Genomic DNA, 23,461 nt, shown 5'->3' with positions numbered 1-23,461 from the left:
CAAGGCCATTTAGTTGCTAATGAATATTGGTGTTTGTTTTTACACAAGTACATAATTAGTTAATCATCTATTACCCAGTCGTATTTTACCCTCAACAGACAAAAACGTCTTCAGCTGTTATAAGAGTACAGTTCGTGAGATTACCGTCATGTATTAGCACTCATCCTTATTCTAGTCAGTTTTGCGTTCACAGTTTTTATATTATACATGAACAACTTTATTGCATGCACAGATTTAAATTATCATTTACAAATATACATGGCAGCCTATGCACATTTGACAAATTACAGTTTTATTGTGCATACCACATACACTTACAGACACTTTAACAAGAACAACTGTACGCCTGCAATTATCCAATCAGGCAATCATATGGCAGCAGCGCAACACACAAGAGTTTCAAAATGTAGAAATATGTGATCTCATTCATTTTGACCATGGCATGGTTGTTCATGAGAGTGGAAATGCCTTGCCTTGCAAATGACAGCAGTGAGAGGAGAACTGGCAAGACTGGTTCAAGGCTACAGTAACTCAATCACTCTTTAAGCAGAAAATCATCTCTGAATGTAAAGCTACCACACCTAGGCCAGGAGAACTATATCATGGCTGACCCTGTACTCTGACCCAAGATGGCATACACAAAGAAAAGAATTTCATTGTAATGTGTACATGAATATTCTTCTTCATTTAGTCCCACTCTTGTCAGCCAAGAAAGGGACTCTGGGGCCCCAGTCGTCAAAGGTTCAACAAAAAAGGGTATTACAAAAAAAATAATAATCATTCCCGATCCTATGTAGATCAAGCCAGTAATTAGGGGGAAATTTCATTACGAAAAACAAGCCAAATGCTTCTCTTTCAACTGATGTTTAACACCACAGACTCAATTTAGTATGACATGACAAAGTGGTTAGTACTCACATAAGGACAGAAAACGAGGAATGATAAATGAATGCAAAAAACAAAAGAGAACTGCTGGGTATGGGAATGATGGAGACAAAATCTGATCAGTCTGATGGCACTTAAACAGCGAGGATATAGAAGTTAAAATTGGTGATTTACTCAGAATACTGGATTCACAAAACATTTCCAGTCAGTAGCTTTCTCTTGACAACAAACACCATATGCACACAGCCATTCATTAAAAATAATATTCTGTTCAAACAGAATACTATGACAATAACGTTAAAGAGGAGACTGGTACAATACCAACCCAAGGAATATGCAAACTGGAAAATATCCTCGATAATCTAACATTCCTGAGTTGCTGTAAATCACTCGGACAATCCTGTAATAGTAATTCAGTCAACACTCTTCATCCAGGACAATCACTTACTATTTATTGATCTGTGTTTTTTGCCTGATCTTTTCAACAGGTTGGAAGTACATATGCAGAGAATAAAATACAGCAAAAACACATAATAAAATACACACATCAGAAGTGATGGAACAAAGCTACTTTACAGAGCTAGTAAAGCTTAGTGGGTCACTCTGTCAGTGTTGGAGACCTCTCATGCACACACTTATTATGCACACACTGAAGTGCAAAATAAAAAGATTTTTATTCTCATAAAAAATAGAGTCTCTATTATTGTCCATTATGTCCTAAACCACTACTAATATACAAAACAATTTCACTAGACCATTGGTATCACCACTATTTAGACATACTACATGGTGTGCATTATATAGTTAGGGTTCTGAATTCTCTCTTTATGCATGTTGACTTTTTTTTAACTGCTCAGTGGAAAATACTGTTACCCAAAGTTCTTCCAATGTTGATACAATGGAAAATACCACAGAAAAAAGTTCAAGAAATACACAGAAAAAAAAGTGGTATAACATTCTAAAGAACATAATTCTAGTCTAGTCAGCTAATTTACGTAGTCTCGGTATCAGTGTCTGGTATTCTGTGTGGATGTCTGACTACCGGAAATTCACTCTGAAAGTTTAACACCAGTAACATAGTGTGTACCTCAACGTACATTTGCCATTATTTGTGCATTGCTGTATTGTGTGTGTACTTATGTATTTATTGTGCAAATGTGTGTGGGGTTGGGGGGAATATATATTTTATATATATATATATATATATATATATATATATATATATATATATATATATATATATATATATATATATATATATATATATATATATATATATATAAAAGAAGCACATATTCATAATGCTCATAGCCAAACAGCTACAAGTCTTTAAGCTAATGAGAAAATGGACACTCTTTTAAAATGTAACACTAAATAAAAAGGGAATAATATGCTGGATAAACATTATTTTCCACAAATATGTAATACTTTGGCGTTGTGCCTAGGTACACTGATGAATGCTTAATAAAAAACACATTTTCTTCTTACTACGTTCTGAGAACTTAACACGCCTTGTTTCCAATTAGGCCATTAGCACAGAGAGTAGGAGAAAACAAGGATAGTATTTAGGCACCTTTCCTATTAATGCTTTCATGTTATTACCCTATAGGATTTTTTGCCAGCTAGTAACTATAAAGAATTCAGCAAACTCTACTGCATAAGCATTTAGAGCTCATGCCAAGTCATGGTACAATCCATCAGAGATCTTAATACTCTTGATACATAATTTCCATGCAGTGTTTCCATGCAATTGAACATAGCCATGACTAACCATCAGCAACAGTATGAACAGTATGCAGGAGCACAGTAATGTTGCTTACAAAACAGAAACGTGTTTCCTTGGCTAATTCATACTTCTTGAGCATATTATTTGTCCTATTCCACTGCTCATAATAAACAGCTTTAATGTAATCACCCAATGTGTTATAAAGCCTTAGAATGCGACTGGTCCACAACTCCTCATTATTGAAACATAATGATTTAAACAAAAGCAACTGCTCTTGAATCAGGATTTTTTTTTTATTCTTCCATGAAAGACATGATTTCATGTAGATTTAGTAAAGCAGAAAAAAAAACTGCAAAGTGCATAGAATGATTTTGAAAGAAAAGTAGAAACAATGCTAAATATTTAAGTGGTGTTGCCAGTTACAGAAATGTGACAGAGACTGAGACCAAAAGTTCTTACCACATTATTTACATTGCAGGTTTAAATTAGGCTTAGACTTTCTAATATTTGGCATATCTTTATTTATTTTTTTTTAAGAAAGACATATATAGACTCTCCTTGTGTTTGCCCAATACATAGTGGTCTAGTTTTGGTAAGTCTGTACCCGCTATAGCCGCAGATTCCTGTTCTTGGAAGGCAGGAGTGGAACCTGATGTGCTTTCTGCAGCTGTAGCTCACCCACAGAAAGGTACACCATGTGCGCTCTGAGATACTTTTCTGCTCACCACAGTTTACCAAGTGGTTACTAAAGCCTTCCCATCAGCACGAACCAGTCTGACCATTCTCTTTAGACCTCTCTCATCGCCAAGGCATTTCTGCCCGCAGAACTGTGGCTCATTGAATGTTTTTGTTTTTCACACCATTCTGTGTAAACTCTAGAGACTGTTGTGCATGAAAATCCCAGGAGATCAGCAGTTTCGGAAATACTCAAACCAGCCCATCTGGCACCGACAAACAGGCCAAAGTCCCTGAAAAAAAAAAGTATTTTTCTCTAATTCTGATGTAAACGTTAGCAGGAGCTCTTGACCTGTATATGCTATATGCATCGCACTGCTGCCACATGCTTGGCTGATAGGAGTTTTGCATGATGTATATTTAGGTTTAGATTTAGGTTGCTTTCTAACCCAACATAAACTTTGCAGGCAGACAGCCAAGGCAAGGTTTAAAAAGCTAAATGAAAACATTTTAATGTTGTTACTGGTTAAAAAAATATATTTATGCATGCCAAAGCTTCTTTATATATGTGTCTATGTAAGCTTTATATCTATATAAGCTTATATAAGCGATGTGCTTTATTAAACACACGCTTTCTGCTGACTATTTCACAGTGAATGCCAGTTGCTTCTGCATACGTTATAGCTCTACTTTCACGTCAGATATTATTTGGATGCAGTTGGATTTTGTCTGAGAGATTACAGGTGGATTGACCCTGAAGATGTGAAGCCTTTGTGCTTTAGAGCTGATGTCATAATTGTGGATAGCAAGTTAGAAAACTAAATAGCGAATGATATTTTCTACATTTTTATTATCGCACCGTTTGATTATATTGAAACAGATTAACAGTAATGTCACTGTCCTTGCTTCCATTTTTACATGGAAGCCCATCTATTCTTAATAAATAGTTTATATATTTATATATAAACTGTACTCTCTCTCTTCCTATTTTCACTCCTGGCAGCCTGGCGGCGGTTCCCATAGAGACGGGCTTACAGCTAGCCGTGGCAGATGGAGGGTGAGTTGGAGCTCTAAATTTGTCTCCCAGCATCCTCTCCGAGTACAGCAACATGCTGGCAGCAGGAAGTGGGCAATCAGACTGACCTCGGCACGTGAGTGGCACTGTCTCACGACCCTACCTACCCCTTGCCGGGTGTTCAACATGTTCATTCAAAATAAACCGGCAGCACTGGCCGACCCTTTTAAATGCCACACTACAGGAGTCAAAGGCACAGCTCACCACCTGCCCAAACTGGCAGGGACATCAGTGCCATCATGAAGCAAAAAAACATCACCACCCTGAAGGACCTTACTGAAAATGGTCAGTATCCTCAACAAGGACCATGGCTTCATTTTTCAGCCAGACTTGCAACACATGAACATGTTTACACTAAAGCAAACAGCTTGAAAGCTGGACATTAATTTACACTGAGGTAAAAAGACTCACAAGTATCATGTTTCCACCCTGGGGTTTTAATGTAACAGGTATTAAACTGCAGGAATGTAGACTTATGACTGATCTCGCAAAACAAAGACCTCAGACACAATCTTTGCATCTTGCATTGTGTTGCCTCTTTAAAGGCATGCCAAATCTGATGGATATCTCCAATTACAGTACAGACAAAATAAAACCTTAAAGGAAAATTTGCACAAGTGTAAAATAATAATACAATTCCAAAGTCAAGGTGGACAAATGAAGATTCAAGGGAGGAAAAAATGCAGTGCCATGAACATCTCAAGGATTGAGTACATTTCCTCATCTGAGCAGCTGCAGAATAATAAGCAATACATCTCGGGAATAATGATTTTTTTTATAAACAAACAAACAAAAAGCAAAATGAAACCTACTGGGAACATGTACTACTGTTGGCCGAGCTGTGAATGTACAATAAGAAACGCGTGAACACGCATTCAGGAAGGAAGACAATTCTTTTAATTTACAAGCAGTGTCAGTTTCATTCATTTATTCTTTGGAACAACTGAAGCTGCTTTCACTGCCAAGTCGCCCACAGCAACTTTCGCCGCGGTCCCGTCAATCGCCTGCTCCCTGCCTTTTCGAGTGTGACGCCGAGAGAAAGAATCTACCCACATCAGGAAGTGAATGAAATGCAGCCGCTGCCAGTGAGAACGTCTATGAATCAGACACCCCGCTGCACCCTAACGAACGCGCACAGCCTCCTCCTCAGCTGCCACAGAGCGCTTTGATAAGGTTAGTCATCCTTCAGCGGCGCTTCAAAGCCTCTTTAGTTTCTCCTTACGGTCACCTCTCCACGCTCCCCTCGCTTAACCTTCTAGAAACAAATCAGTGTTAATGAGTAAGTCTCCTTCTGCCTTACAGAAGTGCCCTTTAACAGCACTTCACTATCCTTTCCCTGATGGAGAGAGAGAGAGAGAGAGAGAGAGAGAGAGACAGACAGACAGACAGGCAGACAGTCATAGTGGCAGCCACGGACATAAAGGACTGCAAAGTGGTGACTGACAACAGTTTTCATAACTCGGAGAATGGGATCATTACTTCAACAGGTACCGTGTTAATATGACTGTTATAAAATCTATTGCCTTTAAATATCGCAACAATGGCTCTTATTTCAGACAAATATTTGTGTTAGAGCAAGTGTGTGGATTTTCCTGGGTTATGATAGTCTAGCACTAGGCCAACTTCACTTTTAGGAATGTAATAACAAATGCAATCCAAAGTATGTTGAGAATACAGCAGAAAAAAAATGGCACTGCCACATACTACACATAAGTTCGAAGTCGAAGGATAACTGATCACTAACCTAGTAACCAGTGACACACCGTTTTCACGTCAAGCATTAATGCCATGAGAGTTCACCCAAGTAATGCTGTGTCATGGACTACGTTTTCTGAAACTCAACACCCATTTACAGAAGTAATTACATATACACGCGATTACCCCATGTAGAAACCACCTCCGCTTCTCTTTATTTCAAATACATTAGAGTACTCACAGTAAAAACAGTCTTGTAATTCCGCTTTGTGTCAGCTGTTCAAACACAACAGTGTGTGGAAGAGGAGAGCCAGAAGGCAGTGCAATCCTCCACCCGAGTCCTCCTGCTCTTCACAGCTACAGCATGAATGAGAGCCACCAAGTGATACAGCGGATATGAATGTTTGCATTTGAGTGGGTGTATTTCTGTGAAATAAGTGAGGAGGAAAGGAGGGGGAGAGAGAAAGAGTAAGAGAGAGAGAGAGAGAGTGAGAAAGTGAGAGTGAGGAAAATAAGGTGTAAAACAAGGACACACACTGTCATTGATGCAAAGCACCGCTCATACACAGCACTGCAGTGCATTTTTGGCCTGTGCTGATCGCCACAGCTTAGCTAAAGTACACAGATCTGAGCTGAATATTAGGGGATAATAGCTCTACATTAGCTCACTGAAGTCTGTCCTTACTCAAATGCAGAAGGTGTTGCAATTACTACAGCAACTTTGTAATAAATCTGAAAGAATTACAATAAAGGAAGCAGGCTTTGCTGCTGTGGAGGTTCCACGTGGAAACACCCTAAGGATTTGCGCTTCCCAAAAACAGTTTATGATCAAGAGCTTTGATTCAGTGTATAAGCCCATGCGCATAATGTAGAGTTGTACATAACTACTGCTGTAATCATAAACAACCATCCTGTGTTCATTCTAGCACTCCAGCAAAAATGCTCATAAGGAACATCCTTTCGGCACACTGTATGCGTTTCACTCTTTCGTAATGATTTAGAATCCCACTCTCCGATGTCACCCAGAGGAGGATGGATTCCCTTCTCAGCCTGGTTCCTCTCGAGGTTTCTTCCTCATGCCATCTCAGAGAGTTTTTCTTGCCAATGTTGCCTCTAGCTTGCTCATTAGGGACCTAAATATAAATTTACAGCTGGAGTTCTGTAAAGCTGCTTTGTGACAGGGTCTATTAATAAAAGTGCTATGCAGATCAAATTGAATTGAACTGCTACATTGTTCTGTTTATCGTGAACTGCCAGCTCTAAATATGAATTCAACATTTCATTTCTATTATGTTGGCTATAGGAGACTTTAATGCAATTATTACATTCTTTATTTTCTGTCACCCAGATGACAAATATTTACATTATACTTACTGGAAAAAATGAGTTAGGCTGCAGCTCAGTAAACATTATTGTACTCTTAACATCCTATATCCGATGCTACTAATTAGTTACTGTATCAATAAATCAACTGTGTTACATAGGTATGTTTCAGGGGAATCTCTAGGGGAGTCTAGTGGAGTACCACAAGGCATTTAACAAAAACTACACAAGACGACAAAAACTCCAAACCAATCACTGTGCAAGATTGCTGTATGAGGATCATAAATACAAGTGGATTATTAATATCATGCTCATGTACTCTAGAAAATACTTCTCATCTTTATGAATAGTATTCTCAAAAATGCCAATATACTGACACACAGTACTATTTAAATAGACTGTGTAACTAAACATAACTTAAGAACAAAGAGTGGAAGAAGAAACATTAAAAATAACAAACAGCTATAATAATAATAATAATAATAATAATAATTATTATTATTATTATTATTATTATTATTAACAATAATAATACTGATACTACTACTACTACTACTACTACTACTACTACTAATAATAATAATAATAATAATACTGATACTACCACTACCACTACTACTACTACTACTACTACTACTAATAATAATAATAATAAACCAAATCTGCTTTGAATCACTAGTTGAACATAAATACCATGCAATAACTTCTATCACCACAAGACTGACACATTAAATCCATCCATCCATTTTCTGTACCGTCTATCCGGTTCTAGTACCGGAACTGCGAGTTTACCCCAGGGGACACAGGGACACCTTGGACTGGATTCCAACGCAACACAAAGCAAAACTGCACACACACACTCGCACACCCATTCACACACTACAGACAATTTAGCGATGCCAATCATCTAACATGAGGGAGAAAACTGGAGTACCCAGAGGAAACCGCAGAAGTATGGGAAGAACATAAAAAACTCTGCACACACAGGGTGGAAACAGGACTCCAATGTCGTAAGTGCAACATGCTAACCGCTAAGCCATCATGTCCATCTGACACGTTCCACCTTAACCAGCAATTATGTGTATAATAATGTAATAATAATGTACTCACTTCAATACCAATGGCTATAAAGTGTACACCATCCCCTTAATTAAATACATTAAAGACAATAAGAGCTAGGCTGTGCTTTTACTTAGCAAGCAGAAAAATTTAGCTTCATTTAATGCAGACTAAGGCGATAAAAATGCACAGCAGGTGACATGGCAAGGAGGTGTGATAGTTTTTAACCCAGTGAAAGTCATATGCATTCCCACATGATTCTCTAATGAATTTCCTGTCTGTTAAGAAAACCTAGCAACTTTTTTTTTGCTGATTGCTGATGTTTAAATGTGTTTATATGACTCAAACAGCTTGTGCACATAGTGTTGTTGGCTGGAATAACTACACAAGAATAGAAGGAGATTGTTGGAGGAAATTCTAGGCCATACTTTGGAAAACTGTGCTGGCTCTAAAAATATGCATCAAATGGGGATTTCCCATTCAACTAAAAAGAAGAGAAGACATTTCCTCACTGCTTACCAACAAGAAGAGCAGTGGAAACAAGTCCAAACAGTTTTCACAAGATCTAACATGAGGGGGAACTGTGGTTGACCTCTGATACCTGATTCTTAACACTGCCACTAAGAGATAAAGCTGGGATTAAGTCAGAGCCTATCCATTATCCCATGTATAGAGGTGAATAATAATAAAAAACCCACACAGTTTCCTTTTCATTCATTCATTTATCTTCAATAGCTGCTTTATCTTGATCAGGGTTGCAGCAGATCCCAGGTCTATCCTGGGAACACAGGGAAAGAGGTGGGAACGCACTCAGGATGGCACACCAGTCCACCACATTCACACCTAGCAAACATCTAGCATAGGCAGTCCACCTACTGATATATTGGAAAGTGGGAGGAAGCTGGAGAATCCAAAGGAAACCCACAGAGACAATATGTGAAACGGTACATACGGAGTAACCCAAGGACCCTGGAGCTGTGATGCTATCTGTTGCGCCACTGTGCTGCCCTTCAGACACTCATTTCAAGTAAATTAATATCTTAGTTCCTTTAACATTTATAAAGTAAGCTGAAAGTTCAACAGTATCATACTCCAAATGATCACTCAGGTCAAACTTTATCTCACTTGTCACTCCCTCTCACTTTCCATCCCAACGTTAATGCCAAGTTAATTTAAACAGTATTTTGGCATTTGTATATTTTTGACTTGCTTCGAGAGTTGAGTCATGTTACCCAAGTGAGTATGGCTCACAACTTGACCACTAGTTGACCTTACTCAACAAGTCTTGGTGCAAAATCACAGGCTGTGTATCCTCAATTGTGACTCTTGGCCCTCAGCATCACCAAATGTTTATATTCACAAGCTTTGTTCTCTGTGTGCGCACTGGTTCTCTCCTCTCCCTCTACTTCTCCATCTCTATCAATCATGCTCAAAGAGTGTGTTGTTGGCGATAATGGTCAGCTGTGTGCAGGACATTGTGCACCCCATTGTGCATGCCCTGTGGCAGTGACCGTATTGTGTGCGGCTGAATGCAATCTCTGTGGTCATCGGCATCACCCTGCCTGGACCACACACCACACATCGGCCATACTGTACGCCTCTGCGAGGGGAATTCGCACTTCCGTCACCTTTGTCTTCTGTTTTTCCAACAAGAGATGGGGTTGCTGAAAGACAACAGAGGCTGTGTTGGCGTGAGCAACAGGATGAAGCTGCTTGCATGCAGGCATGACAGACTGTAGCGTTAACTGGATCATCCCTCAGAAACGGCCTCTTCCTCACTATTAAAGGTCATGTGAAACACTGTTGGCTACCTGTTGCCAGTATCTTACTGTTCCCCCATATTTTCCATAAGCCCTTGAATTGATCTCAGAAAGGCAGAGGCAAGAACGTGGCTAACAATAAAGAGCTTTCTGCTTCTGAGAGCATCAGTGCTGATGCATTCTGACTCCAGCTGTCTTCCAAGAAATGTACTTCGAAAATGCATCAAGTGAATCTGGTGACAGAAAGCGATTGCAATAAATGGTGTAAAAAAAATTTGAATCGCAGCGGCCAAACGGCACCTTGTTAATGTCCGGTGGATATTTGATTCACATTTACTATTCAAGTCAAATTGTGCAAGACTGCTTTGAAAACAATTTTTTTTAAAAAGACTAATTGTGGCTCTGTGCTCTTATTCAGACCTAAACCGACCGGAAGAACATTTGGTATCATTCTGGAAAAGCCAGATGTTAGGGCATCATTCAGAGACGGTCAGATGGCTCCCCCCACCCCCCAGATGTTGCAGCAGCTGAGTGCCAACTCGCTACACTCAAGAAGATGGGGTAACATTCTGCGATGTCTGTCTTCCCTCCTAATGACTTCTATTCCTTAGGGATTCCCTGACCTGCTCTTATGCAACTGCTTATGTAATCCTTTATTCAGAGTACAGATGCACTGATATTGTGTTTACTGACTCATACTCAATGCTCTGATCTGAACATCTGATATCCTGACATGTGTGACGTAAACCTACAATGCTGCGCTAATAAACAGACACAAAATTACAGCAATCTGGGAAAAACAGTATGTCACAACTTTTGATGGCAATCAAAGCAAAACACAGTTTAAACTAAACATCAAGAGATGGAACTACAGCGTCTTTCTCTAGTATAGCAAACCTGAAAAAAAAAAAAAAAACAGCTTAAACATGAAACCCAGCATGAGGATGTCACTAGCAGCAAAGGCAGCCAACACAGCAAGGTGTGAAAAATGTCTAAACCTAGATGAGTAAAAATAAAAGCTCTTGCACAATATAATGTTCCTGACGATCATTTTCAGTTACTGACAATGAGAGGGTCTGATCAGTGAAATGGACTTTACTTACACCTGTACAGAAGTGGAACAACACCTGATCTCTCTACTGCAACCTTACTTGATCCAAGGTAACTAAAGTAGCTGATTGATTAATAATAGGCAACTCATTTCAGTATCAGTATCAGAATCAAGCAGTACCAAAAATAAGTCTGATCCCGCTTTGAAGTCGTAACTGTAATCGTCATTAAGTCTGCGGAGCCAAGTTCAGAGTCAACTGTATTGGGATATTTTAGGAAACGCTTGCATAAGAGCTAATGCATAATGCACCAAATCTCTCAGGAGTGTCAGAAAGTCACTAGCATCTCAGGCTGTTATGTTACATCCAAAGCCTGTCAAAATGGCTAATCCTCAAAGAAATGGAGTTGTGCGTGTTGGGGTGTTTAATAGTTGTGCTAACTACAGAGGCAAGCAGGGTTGCACATTCTCCCAGCCTCCATACAATAGCCTAGTCTCTCCACTGTTTGTGTTCCCTGACAGAGGGTGTGTTGGGGGCTTGTTTTCAGAGCCCACAAGACACAGGAGTCCTTTGTCTCCTCTCACGTCGCCACACAGTCTCACTCGAAGTGCGTGGCCTAAGGGTGGCGGTGTGGAAAGCAAAAATAGACCCCATCCTGAATGAATAAACATCAACACCTGAAGAGGTAGCAACCTCCACAACCTATTAGCACTCCCTTTCATTGTGGGCGAGGGAATCGTAACTGACCCTCCACACTCGATCTCCGGCATTCGAGCCAACAACAATTTCGCTTATGACCTCTTTTCTCCTCAACAACGGGACACTTCGCCATAATTACTCTTCATTGTGTGGCGACAGAATGATCCGTAACTTGTTATTAAATGTTTTGATAGCATTGTTGGGCATGTAACGTGGTTACGCATGCTCTGAAGGGGGGCGACAGGCTTGGCTTGCCAAATGTTCATATCAAATTTTATGAGGGACGTTTATGTTGTTTTGGCAGGATGCTGAACTGTAATTTAGACTAAATTATTGGTCTTGGACTCTGCAGACAGGCACACAGATGGAATATATTTTTGTGCTGGTTTCCCAGAAAACCCTGGGATCTGTAAAAAGTGTTAAAGGTAAAAATGGAGCTTTCTTAGAAAAACATTTGCATGGGGATTTCATGTGTGTAAGTAAGCACAGAAGAGCAAAGTGATAGAGTCTAGAGTAGACTTGTAACAGAAGTAGGCCTGGGGAAAAAAAAAAAAAAAAAATCCACACTCTTCAATCAGCTCGAGTTAGCATTCAGGTCACATTGTTTTTCAGGTGTTACCGTACAGTGATTGACATGTCTGAGAAAGACTCGCCTCTGTTGCCTTACTCCAGAGCTGAGAATGCTTTCCATCCGGTACAGCGAAGACCAGGAAGAACAGAACATTCACAACATGACTAGTAAATTGCCATGCACAGATACACCCACTCATATAGCAAGCTTCACTGAGCCACATCCTAATGGACTTCTCGATGCGAGTGCTTTGTTTTCTTTTATAGGAGATCAATACATTTCTTCTTTGGACCCGACATCTGATCCCATAAAGCCCTGACAGACCTCCCCTCTGTAATCTCCCTGCATTGCATTAAATCCAAGTCTTATTCTCTTACACCCTCCAGGGTAGGGCAGGGCAGTTATATACAGAAATAATAATAATAATAATAATAATAATAATAATAATAATAATAATAATAATAATACAACCCAGATGTATAGTTTTAACAGCGTTCAGGACTGTTAAAGGCTGTCGCTGTCATTCATCTCAACTGCTTATACACTGGAGAACCTCAGAGTAGAGTAAGTGTGAATCTGATTTATGAACATTAGTTGCACAGGCTAATATGACATTAAGATATCTGTGTAGTCACAAGTCAAGCAAAAGGCAGTGCCAGTTCACATTTAGTTGAAAATGTTATTTTAAAAAAAAAAAAAAAAAAAAAAAAACCTCTCTCCTCTGATGCCCTATTGATTACGAAGGCCAAGAAAAGCTCTGACTGGGAAAATAATGAGGCTAACCTGAAGAGCCAGATGGAGGAATAATATGAGAGCAAAGTGGAGAGAGCTCTGAAGAGGAGATGAGAAAAAAGCAACCGTGTCTGGTACGAAAAAAATTACTAAAAGGAACTGCCAACCGTCATGGCTGTCATTATAGGAATATGAGCATATGAAGCAAAAAGTCAAAGGGTTAGAATGAGGAAGTTTAAAAAAAGAAAAAAAAGGAGTGTGATGTGTCATACGCTAGAAGAAACAAGATATTTATAGAAAGAGGAAGTTCTATATTTAGAAACCACCAACGAATCTTTTACGCCTACTCATTTCGCCGTCACTGTGTGGCAAATGAAACTCAAAGGAAACCACAGGGCAACAATGCTACAGCATTTCTTCAATCAACAAAAGCATGACCTACATGTCTAGGAAGTGGTCACAGAGGCAGGTAGTCGGTGTGACACAAGAAAGTGCACGGAGCGAGGGGGCGTAACAGCGAGACTGGTTTCACACACTGTGGGTTGAATGTTCAAAAGAACTGCTGCTTGCTTTTAGAAAAAAAAAAAAGAGAGAGGGAGCTTACTGAATCAATCCAAGAATCTTTTCAAAGATCTTCCATCTGAGAGGATATACGAAATTGTGGGGCTGTAGCTAGCCAGCATTTTACCAGACTTGCAGGCTTTATGTTCTTGATGATTTGGTAACTGATGGGTAACTCTATGGTAGTTTTCTGACCCAATTTTAAGTGCCTCAAATTCCCCAAACAAATAAAAAGGCCTAGATTTTAACAAATGATTGTATCTAAATTGCCCAATCCACAGAATGATGTGCACCTTTTAGAAACTTTTTTAAAGACTGATTTAAAAACTGACCTTAGTAAATCACCCACATAGTTTAATCGCTATATATCATAGTGCAAAGTGTACAAGGAGACTAATATACAAATATTTGTAAATATGAAAAAAACTCATTACCAGTGTACAGAATATAAGTACATTAAGTTTGCAGTTTGCTAATCCATAGATTTTTCTATACTTTGTGGTAGAAAGGTTTTGATTTTAAACTACGCAAGCTCTTACAGTAGGCTAAAAAAAGGGTGATATTTTAGTTATTGAAATGTTTTTAATTATGGGCATACCCTGCAAAATCTAGCATGAATAATGAATTCTGTATCTTCTTTAAGCCAGAAACTATGAACATATTTTGTTTAAATAGCTGCTCTGCACTCTGCATAAAGCCCACTTTACATGACATGTTGAGCTGCAAGAGAAATGAACGAAGCCTAAATTTTAATAATAATAGCTGATAATTATTCAATTACACAAAATTATACAATATAAATTAACTGTAATAAAAATTAATAAATTATGTGAAATTATACAAAATTATTATAATTATACTAATACTACATTAATTAGGTTTAAATATTCCATAAATCAAAACTTAAAACTACATTAGCATTAAAACTAATGGTTTTAATAAATCTCCTGCAGCTCCATCTGACGCTCAGAAGATCCTACATGTGGTGATGATCTCAAGCTGGAAAACCTAAGCTGTAGCGGCATTGGCAGGTGAAGAGCAGGTCAGAAGACACTGTGGCTTTTCTAATAAAAGTGTTAATTCAATCCGTTCCATAAACAGGCCTTGACCCACACCTCGGCTCTGTACAAAACACAAGGAGTAGCAGAAGGTGACCATGCAGCACTACCAAGAACAGGCTGCAGGATGTGAGCCAGCTTCCAACCACAAACACCCCACCCTGCTGGGCACTCAGAGGCCCTGCTAAGTGGGAAGCATACTCACACCAAAGTCAATTTATCCACTCTGTCACCTCCGCCATGCCTACAAGCACCTCCATTCATACACATACCGGAGAGCTTGCACTCAGGTCCCTGAGTGACATTTTGCAGCAGTGCCTAGCATGTAGCACTGAAGCAAGCTTTGAGTAGTGTTCATGTTGTAGCTGAAATGTGTGTCTATATGCCATCTGCCATGATTTGCATCAAGTAGGTACACAGGACATCACGTACACAAGGTCCTTCTGTTTTCTAACCAATGACCCAGATTGTTTAAAGCACACATGTTTTTTAAAGTCTACGCGTTGGTTATTACATTATTATTATTATTATTATTATTATTATAATGATGCTAGATAATATTAAGCCAGTTGAGCAATTCATGCAGAAATTCTGATGAGTGATGACTGTTACAAAGGGTAATAACTCACTGATTCATTCATCTTCGCCAAGTGCTTTATCCCATTTGGTGAATCCCAGGAACATGCAGCACAAGGTTAGAGAATTCCCCTGGATGGGATGCCAGTATATTGCAGGGCACCATGCACACACACACACACACACACACACACACACTCCCCTATGAGCCAATCAATATTCATGCATTTTTTTTTTGGAGATTTAAGGAAAGCAGAGAACCCAGAGGAAACCCGTGCACGCATGGGAAGAACATGCAAAAACTCCTCACAGACAGTAATTCGAGCTCAGGATCGAACCAGAGACCCTGGAGCTGTGAGACGCCAATGCTACCAATTGCGCCACCGCACTGCCAAGATAAGATGCCAGAGGAAAATATTACAAAACAGCAAATCTGCCATCTTCAGAAATCTCATAGTCCCATAGTTCTCATTACATAAACTTCAGAAATTAGACTGAACGAGCTTTAACTCAATTCCACGTTAAGACATAAGGCTGGCTCAGCTTTATGTTCACTCTTGCAAGTCGGCTCTGTTTTCACAGCAAGGCCTCCTCTGACAGAAGAGGTTATTTCTGTTCTCCTGCAGGTCTCCTGGCTCACTATTACAGCATGCTGGTAAAGAGAGACGGCAAAGCACAGGGACTACACTATTCCTGTTCTCTGCTATGGTACTCTGCGGGGAGCACAGAAAACACACACACATCCACACACACACAATAGTAAAATAAAATAAATATAATTTTACTGTTGCAGGACAGCAGGATTTTAGTAGTTTGACTTTATTAGATAACAGCATAAAACTGCACCTTCACAGTAGTTTATAGAAGAAACATCATAAAATGCACATTGAAAATACATAAATACGTCAATGAAACTTGCATAAATGTATATAAAACCTAGAATGGTTAGTGACTGTAGTGTAAGAAGAGACAGACTTTGTGAGCATACATTTCAACTTGATCAACACACAACATTTGCTCCATCTTGTGCAGTTCTAGCTGTGCTAAGAGTTTGTTTTGGCTTCACTTTGTTCAACCAATTTCACAGCAAGTCACATGAGGTCAGCTACAGGGAATACACTGCAATGCTGAAATAAACAGTACTTCACTGGGGATCTAGCCAGTGTCAACACCTATATACTGCTTGGCAACAAAGTGCTAAGTCCAGCAAACAAGTCACTTCTTTGGTCTGCATCTCTCAAGAAAGCAGGGGAAAAAAAAAAAGAGTGATATACGCTCTCACAGCAGAGAGGAGGATTCAGCCATATCCAGAAGATATCTAGCTCGCTGTGACACATAATATGTCAGTTATAATGTACTGGGGATGTGCTAAGGGACTGCGGGGGGCTCTCGGTTACAAATGCAACTGGCCCACTTTCCTCCATCACATGGAAAGAAGTGTGTCAGAGGAGCAGGCGCTAACTCGCCACTGATCTGAAATCAGGTCAGAATGGACACTAGGGATCCAGACACCCACAAATACAGGCCCGCCCACACACACACACACGGATGTTCAAACAGGAAAACACAGGCAATGAACGCCAGTTCTGTTCTATAATGCAACTTATGAAACACAAACTGGAGGTCATGCACTAAAGCAGTGAATTAACATGCACACTTTATGCAAGCTGACAGGGAAAACAGAGAAACTGAATATCTGCACATCATGCCACACGCGTCAATGCAAAATTACAACGGTTGGAAATAAGTGAAGCTGAGGTCACATGACCCTTGTCAGGGGGATTGGTACCCTGCTCTGGCAGCTGTCATCAGCTCATAAAAATCTGTTGAAGGGAAATCTGACCCTTCATACAGCGTTCATGACCCCTCCCTGCAGTTCTCTTACAAACCTTCTAACCCTTCTGCCCGAATCCAAGTCTTTCCAAGAGCTCAGTGAAGAAGTCCCTCGAGGGCTTTTCTCTAATGAAAAATGCTGGAGAACACATTTCCCCTGTCTGGACTCTCTAACTGATCGCTTACTCAGAACCTGCACAAATGGGACAGGAGACTCTTTTATAAACGAAACATGGGCTTTTAGACATAAGACACCTCACAGAGAGGGGAATCCAAAAAAAGCAATAAAAATCACATCTGATATTCGAAACTCAAAAACAATGGAACAAAATAAGCACTTTATGTTGAAAATCATGTGCAGAGTAGATGATAATTAGTCAGCATGACTGAGGAAACTGAAACCTGTTCAAATCACTGAATGAAATATAAATAAACCTAGGAATTGATTAATACCAGTTAGTATTGGAAGTGACTCTAGAGACATGGAAAGTGGACTCAGAGGCTCCATGAAGCATAGGCAGGGGTCTGCGATTATTATTTTGTTAAAACAGTAGAAATCGCAACCTACGATTATCAGAGTTATTATATAGTTCTTATAATCCTGAGCCGATTTGACTGTCACTTGAATTGAACGGATTTAATCCAAACCTCAAAAACTAAAATAATCTATACTTGGACCTAATACATCCGGTCACTGGAAACATCAAGAATAACAAGCTCTATGGCCAAGATATCATTACACACATTAAATAATGAGCTGAATATTTGAATATGTTCATTAATAAATCTCTACTCTATAAACATGTAGTTTAGAATACTCTACAATTGGCAATAGGTATAAGTTAGCTGAAAAATGTTTAGACTGGAAGAGACCTGGAGCTGTACAAGTGTATGTGTTTTTCTACTGAACTTTTAAAAAACAAGAACTGGTCCAAACAGGAACCAGTGAAACTTTAAGAGATGACTGGAACATTTACAAAAAAATAACCAAACCTAAAAAAAGCCTACTATATCATCATTACGATACACAATAGCTGGACTGTTAAGTTCTTGAATTAGCTTTGCCTGATCAACTACTTTATTACTGATTACTGGTTTATTACTGATATTTACTTATTATTATTATTATTATTATTCGTTTTCGTTTCAAGTAACTTTCCTTGCATTTAATAATCAACCAAATTTTCTTTTTTTTTTTTTTTTTTACTTATTTTAATATTCTTCCATATTTCACTGCTACTATGAAGCATCTGTTTCTTGTTTTACTTCTGCTTTGTTTTTGATTTACTTAGATCTTAAAAGCTCAAGTGTCCTGGGTTAGTCCTGAGCTTGGCTGACTGTGTGCGGAATTTCCCATATTCTCCCCTTGTCTGTCATATCATGACTTCCTCTGGGTTCTCTGGTTTCCTTCCACCACTCAAAAAATTGTAAGTAGATGGACTGAATAAATTGCCCCTAGGAGCTAAAAGTTGTGCAAAGTGTGTGTGTGTGTGTGTGTGTGTGTGATGTCAGACTGGTGTTCCTCCCACAGTGTATTCCTGCCTCATGCTCTGTGTTCATGATACAGTATGCTCCAAGGCAAACCCTGCTCAAGACAAATCGGTTACGAAAAATGAGTGAGAAATGAAATTAATGAAAATCACAAAAATGTGCAAACCGGATATATTGTGTTTGGTAAGAATAACTGTGAATTTAAAAAAAAAAAATAATAATAATAATAAACCTGCCAGAAATAATTCTTAACAGCGACAGCAAGTTCAGACATCAGCAAAACTCCCAGCAGAGAGAAAGTAATCTCGAAATGCAGAGTAAAGTTGGTTAGTCAGGTCCAAAAACTGTTAAAAGTATGACATGAAAAGAACATAAAAGTGCAGACATGAGTATAGATTTCATTAATGATGGCTCAGTTTAAATGCGGTGTGCCTCAGAAGTGAACATGTGGTGGAATATTGAATTTAAGACCAGCTTTACCATGGCAAACAGATTATTTTTACTAATTATTTTACTTCTCGTTTTAAGACCTTGATTGCACTAAAAAGCAACTTACGCACTGAGATATAATCAGCTGTGAGTGAAGGGTCTACTCCAAGCCAATACACCCACCTATGTGTCTAAATCACCTAGTTCACCATGCTGCAGTGGAGATTTAGCAGATTTTTGAAAGATGTACAAAAGCAACACGGTCCTCACCTTACATATCTCACCTTTTAAACAAACTGGAGTAGAGCTCTAAAGCCGACAGTGACATAATGTGTGTGTGTGTGAGAGAGAGAATGAGGGAGAGAGAGAGAGAGATGGAGTGTGTGTGTGTGAGATTGGGCGAGTGATTGTGTGAGTGGGTGTGAGTGTGCAAGTGTGAGAGTGTGAGTGTGCAAGTGTGAGAGTAAATGTGCGAGTGAGTGAGTAAGCGAGCATGCGTGCGAGTGACTGTGTGTGAGTGAATGAGCGTGGGTGTGTGCAAGTGAGTGTGTGAGTGAGTGTGCAAGTGTGAGAGTAAATGAGCGAGTGTGAGAGTAAATGTGCGAGTGAGTGAGTAAGTGAGCATGTGTGCTAGTGACTGTGTGAGTGAGTAAGTGAGGGTGTGAATGAGTGAGCGAGTGAGTGAGTGTACGAGTGAGCGAGTGAGTGAGTGTACGAGTGAGTGAGTGTGTGAGTGTACGAGTGAGTGAGTGTACGAGTGAGTGAGTGTGTGAGTGTACGAGTGAGCGAGTGAGTGAGTGTACGAGTGAGTGAGTGTGTGAGTGTACGAGTGAGCGAGTGAGTGAGTGTACGAGTGAGTGAGTGTGTGAGTGTACGAGTGAGTGTGTGAGTGAGTGTGTGAGTGAGTGTACGAGTGAGTGTGTGAGTGAGTGTACGAGTGAGTGTGTGAGTGAGTGAGCGAGTGTACGAGTGAGTGAGTGAGCGAGTGAGTGAGTTAGTGAGTGAGTGAGTGAGTGAGTGAACGAGTGAGTGTGTGAGTGAGTGTACGAGTGAGTGTGTGAGTGAGTGAGTGAATGTGTGAGTGAGTGAACAAGTGTGCAAGTGAGTGTGCGAGTGAGTGAATGTGTGAGTGTGCGAATGTGTGAGTGTGTGAGTGTGCAAGTGAGTGAATGTGTGTGAGTGAGTGAATGTGTGAGTGGGTGAGTGAGTTAGTGTGTGAGTGGGTGAGTGAATGTGTGAGTAAGTGTGCGAGTGAGCGTGCGAGTGTGTGTGTGTGAGTGTGCGAGTGAGTGAATGTGCGAGTGAGTGAATGTGTGAGTGTGCGAGTGAGTGAATGTGTGAGTGAGTTAGTGAATGTGTGTGTGAGTGTGTGAGTTAGTGTGTGAGTGAGTGAATGTGTGTGTGAGTGTGCGAGTGAGTGTGTGAGTGTGTGAATGTGCGAGTGTGTGTGAATGTGTGAGTGAATGTGCGAGTGAGTGTGTGAATGTGTGAGTGTGCGAGTGAGTGTGTGAATGTGTGAGTGAATGTGCGAGTGTGCGAGTGAGTGTGTGAATGTGCGAGTGAGTGTGTGAATGTGTGAGTGAGTGAATGTGTGAGTGAGTGAATGTGCGAGTGTGTGTGTGAATGTGTGAGTGAATGTGCGAGTGTGCGAGTGAGTGTGTGAGTGTGTGAATGTGTGAGTGTGCGAGTGAGTGTGTGAATGTGTGAGTGAGTGTGTAAATGTGTGAGTGTGCGAGTGACTGTGTGAATGTGTGAGTGAGTGTGAGTGAGTGAGTGAGTGAATGTGTGAGTGAGTGAGTGTGTGAATGTGTGTGTGAGTGTGTGAATGTGTGAGTGAGTGAGCAAGCGAGTGTGCGAGTGAGTGTGTGAATGTGTGAGTGTGAGTGAGTGTGCGAATGTGTGAGTGAGTGTGTGAATGTGTGAGTGTGAGTGAGTGTGCGAATGTGTGAGTGTGTGAATGTGTGAGTGTGCGAGTGTGTGAATGTGTGAGTGAGTGAATGTGCGAGTGAGTGTGTGAATGTGCGAGTGAATGTGCGAGTGTGCGAGTGAGTGTGTGAATGTGCGAGTGAGTGTGTGAATGTGAGTGTGCGAGTGAGTGTGTGAATGTGTGAGTGTGTGAATGTGCGAGTGAGTGAGTGTGTGAATGTGCGAGTGAGTGTGTGAATGTGAGTGTGCGAGTGAGTGTGTGAGTGTGTGAATGTGTGAGTGTGCGAGTGAGTGTGCGAGTGAGTGAGTGAGTGAATGTGCGAGTGAGTGTGTGAATGTGCGAGTGAGTGAGTGTGTGAATGTGTGAGTGTGCGAGTGAGTGTGTGAATGTGTGAGTGAATGTGCGAATGTGCGAGTGAGTGTGTGAATGTGAGTGTGCGAGTGAGTGTGTGAATGTGTGAGTGTGTGAATGTGCGAGTGAGTGAGTGTGTGAATGTGTGTGTGAATGTGTGAGTGAATGTGCGAGTGAGTGTGTGAATGTGCGAGTGAGTGTGTGAATGTGAGTGTGCGAGTGAGTGTGTGAATGTGCGAGTGAGTGAGTGTGTGAATGTGCGAGTGAGTGAGTGTGTGAATGTGCGAGTGTGTGAATGTGAGTGTGCGAGTGAGTGTGTGAATGTGTGAGTGTGAATGTGTGAGTGTGCGAGTGAGTGTGCGAGTGAGTGAATGAGTGAGTGTGTGAATGTGCGAGTGAGTGAGTGTGTGAATGTGTGAGTGTGCGAGTGAGTGTGCGAGTGAGTGAATGAGTGAGTGAGTGAGTGTGCGAGTGAGTGAGTGAGTGTGTGAATGTGCGAGTGAGTGAGTGAGTGAGTGAATGTGTGAGTGAGTGTGTGAATGTGTGAGTGAGTGTGTGAATGTGTGAGTGAATGTGTGAGTGAGTGAGTGAGTGAGTGAATGTGTGAGTGAGTGAATGTGTGAGTGAGTGAATGTGTGAGTGAGTGAATGTGCGAGTGTGTGTGTGAATGTGTGAGTGAATGTGCGAGTGTGCGAGTGAGTGTGTGAATGTGCGAGTGTGCGAGTGTGTGAATGTGTGAGTGTGCGAGTGAGTGTGTGAATGTGAGTGAGTGTGTGAGTGAGGGTGTGAATGTGTGAGTGAGTGAGTGTGTGAATGTGCGAGTGAGTGAGTGTGTGAATGTGTGAGTGAGTGAATGTGTGAGTGAGTGAATGTGTGAGTGAGTGTGTGAATGTGTGAGTGAATGTGTGAATGTGTGAGTGAATGTGTGAGTGAGTGAGTGAGTGAATGTGTGAGTGAGTGAGTGAATGTGTGAGTGAGTGTGTGAATGTGTGAGTGAGTGAGTGAATGTGTGAGTGAGTGAGTGAGTGAATGTGTGAGTGAGTGAGTGAATGTGTGAGTGAATGTGTGAGTGAGTGTGTGAATGTGTGAGTGTGAATGTGTGAGTGTGCGAGTGAGTGTGTGAATGTCTGAGTGTGCGAGTGAGTGTGTGAATGTGCGAGTGAGTGAGTGTGTGAATGTGTGAGTGTGCGAGTGAGTGTGCGAGTGAGTGAATGAGTGAGTGAGTGTGCGAGTGAGTGAGTGAGTGTGTGAATGTGCGAGTGAGTGAGTGAGTGAGTGAGTGAATGTGTGAGTGAGTGAATGTGTGAGTGAGTGAGTGAGTGAATGTGTGAGTGAGTGAGTGTGTGAGTGAGTGTGTGAATGTGTGAGTGAATGTGTGAGTGAGTGAGTGAGTGAATGTGTGAGTGAATGTGTGAGTGAGTGAGTGAGTGAATGTGTGAGTGAGTGAGTGAATGTGTGAGTGAGTGAGTGAATGTGTGAGTGAGTGAATGTGTGAGTGTGTGTGAATATGTGAGTGAGTGAGTGAATGTGTGAGTGAATGTGTGAATGTGTGAGTGAGTGTGTGAATGTGCGAGTGAGTGAGTGAATGTGTGAGTGAGTGAGTGAGTGAGTGTGTGAATGTGCGAGTGAGTGAGTGAATGTGTGAGTGAATGTGTGAGTGAGTGAGTGAGTGTGTGAATGTGCGAGTGAGTGAGTGAATGTGTGAGTGAGTGAGTGAATGTGTGAGTGAGTGAATGTGTGAGTGAGTGAGTGAATGTGTGAGTAAGTGTGCGAGTGAGCGTGCGAGTGAGTGAATGTGTGAGTGAGTTAGTGAATGTGTGTGTGAGTGTGTGAGTTAGTGTGTGAGTGAGTGAATGTGTGTGTAAGTGTGCGAGTGAGCGTGTGAGTGTGTGTGTGTGAATGTGTGAGTGTGCGAGTGAGTGTGTGAATGTGTGAGTGAGTGTGTGAATGTGCGAGTGAGTGTGTGAATGTGTGAGTGTGCGAGTG

General features: G+C 40.7%; 1 protein-coding gene across 4 annotated transcripts in view; it reads right to left on the bottom strand.

The window, feature by feature from the left end:
- Positions 1–23,461, bottom strand: part of LOC131353742 (transcription factor HIVEP3) — a 63,590-nt gene that overhangs the window by 12,128 nt on the left and 28,001 nt on the right. Inside the window, exon 2 of one of the 4 annotated variants that reach the window (XM_058390801.1) lies at positions 6,298–6,482. The exons of the other annotated variants lie outside the window; for them this stretch is intronic. The gene's annotated coding sequence lies outside the window, so the exon portion shown is untranslated. The remainder of the gene's footprint in view (positions 1–6,297; positions 6,483–23,461) is intronic. 4 annotated transcript variants of the gene reach the window in all.

The sequence above is a fragment of the Hemibagrus wyckioides genome, linkage group LG01 (assembly GCF_019097595.1).
Source record: "Hemibagrus wyckioides isolate EC202008001 linkage group LG01, SWU_Hwy_1.0, whole genome shotgun sequence".
NCBI lineage: Eukaryota > Metazoa > Chordata > Actinopteri > Siluriformes > Bagridae > Hemibagrus > Hemibagrus wyckioides.
Note: the sequence above shows the minus strand (reverse complement) of the source record. Positions and strands in the feature narration are given on the sequence as shown.